Raw genomic sequence first — 2,360 nt, 5'->3', positions numbered from 1 at the left:
GGGGCTCTGAGGACCACTGAGAAGCAAGGTTTTGGATCTCATGGTTCCCAAGATCAGGTAAGGACCTAACCTGACAAGTGGGGCTTCTGTGTTGAACATATGAAGATGTTCTGGCTGAGAAGACCTGCCTGTGTGATCTCCTTTCTCACCACCAATACACTGTCTTAGAGGCAAAGCTGTAGAGGCACCGAGACAACATTCAGACTCCAGCAGCATCACCTGTGTATCAGCCATGTGATGCTGGACCAGTTGCTAAGCCTCTCTGGAACCCTCAGTTTTTAAAAGAAGACTAACAGGTACACCTACACCCAATTCCTGTGAGATCAGATGGTACAGTATACAGCAAACCTTGCCAGTACATGGTAAACGGTATCTGTGCTGTTACTATCTTCATGGAAGAAGGAGTATATTGGTTTCCTAGGACTACAATAACAAACTACCATAAACTGGATGGCTTAAAACAATAGAAATGTATTCTCTCACAGTTATGGAGGCTGGAAGTTCAAGATAATCAAGAACTGGCAGGGCTGGGCTGGTGTCTGGTGACAGTTGTTGGCTTTCCTTGGCTTACAGCTGCGTAAGTCCAGCCTCTGCCTCCAGTATCCCACAGCTGTCTCCCCTGTCTGTGTCTGAGTTTTAACACGGCTTTTCTTCTGTGTGTCTCTGTCTGTCTCTTCTCTTCCTACTAGGACACCATTCATGTTAGATTAAGGGCCCCACCATACTCCAGAATGATCTTATCATAATTTATGTGATAATTATATCTGCCAAGATCCTATGTCCACATCAAGTCTCATTCACCAGTTCCAAGGGTTAGGGCTCCACCTAACTCTGGGAGATACCTGAAAGGGTACAGTTTAATGCACAGTAGCCTTTGAGGCTTCCTGGAGGCCCTTTTTATAATGGCAGCACCTGTGAGGGAGATCGCACTTCAACCCTTAGCAGAAACGGCTCACACCCTACAGAACAGTTTGAGTTAGAAGGCGGTGCCATGCGGGAGCAAGTGGTACAGTAATAACACCAGTTTGGAGACCGAGACCAGGAATCCACGGGGGGCAGCCCAGCCAAAAGATGGTGTGTGGAGAGTGGGCGCGGGCTGAGCCACCACATTTCTGCCTTCTTCCTTCCTTGCAGCAGCAGTCCTGCGCACTCGTATCGGCAGGGCAGGGAGAAGTCGGGGCAGAGACCTGCCACACTCGTCTTTTCTCCATCCACCATCTGCTCAGACTTCAGAAGCAGCTGGCTAAGAACCCGGGTGGCTGTGCAACACTCAGGCTTCCATGCTGGGCCCTGTGCTGAAGCCAGAAGGAAGCCTGGCCTTGTCCTGGCCAGCCCCACCCCTCTGCTCTGGTGGGGACGTGGGACGTGAAGCCCTCAAAGCCGTAGTTCACAGCAGGAATGCTCAGCCATAACACGTGCTCTCTCTGAGACTTCTGAGAGCATAATACAATATCCTGTGGGATTTTTTTAAAAGACCAATTTTTTGCAACATCCTGGAGAAGAAAAGGATTGGCGACAAAAATGGAGGTTTTAGGTCCTAGGAGCGCTATGCGTTACCTGTTCCCAAGTGCACTTAATGCTTGTATGCCGCAGGGGTCTCTGGCAGCTCACAGGGGACATTCATTTCTTTACAAATGACCAGGCACAATCAAGGGAATAAGGAGTTCTGACAAGATAAAAAAAACATTACTTTTGCCTTTAAGGTTTAAGGGTGAGAAAATTAGAGGCAAAAATACTGTCACAGATTTTGAGTAGAGAGGATATTACTTCAATCTCTACTGGTCCTGATTGTTCTGTTTACAAAGGCCAGTGGCCTGTTTGTAAAAGTGCTTTTATTCAGAACTATGAAAATCTTTTCTCTGTGAAGGCAACCAGAGCTCCAGGAGGCACTCAGACAAAGTTGGAAGCAATTTTACTTTCTGGAAGGAAAATCTAACTTGATCCTCCTTGATTTCCTTTCCTACCGGGAGGACATGGGCCAGTGCAGTATGCCTGGGCGGTCCCTAAACATCTCACCTCATTCCTGGATTCATATGTGAGGAAAGCAAGGGGCATACTAGTGCTTGTCCAAGGCTAGTTAGAGTAGGACAAGGATTAGGACTCAGGTAACTAATTATCTACTTGGGAATTTGTATGTGTCGTCCGCCTTCATCTACATGTCTACATGGTATAGTTCTGGAGGCAGCAAGCACAGCTCACATACCCGTATCCTACCTTCGCTGACCCGTGCTCAGGAGGCCCCAGGTAGCTGGCTGACTAGTTGACGGCTTGGCATTCTGAGTAGTATGGTAGATAACAGCACGGGCTCCAGCATCAAAATTGCATGTGCTCGATCTGGCCGTGCCACTTACCAGCTGGTT

The 2,360-nt window shown here is 48.1% G+C and overlaps 1 protein-coding gene across 1 annotated transcript in view; it reads left to right on the top strand.

Moving 5' to 3' along the window:
• Nucleotides 1–2,360, top strand: part of ADAMTS12 (ADAM metallopeptidase with thrombospondin type 1 motif 12) — a 315,003-nt gene that overhangs the window by 310,994 nt on the left and 1,649 nt on the right. The window lies entirely within an intron of this gene.

Source organism: Otolemur garnettii, unplaced genomic scaffold (assembly GCF_000181295.1).
Source record: "Otolemur garnettii isolate 467f Iridium unplaced genomic scaffold, OtoGar3 scaffold00063, whole genome shotgun sequence".
Lineage (NCBI taxonomy): Eukaryota > Metazoa > Chordata > Mammalia > Primates > Galagidae > Otolemur > Otolemur garnettii.
The sequence above is the reverse complement of the archived record's forward strand: the minus strand, read 5'-3'. Positions and strand labels throughout refer to the sequence as shown.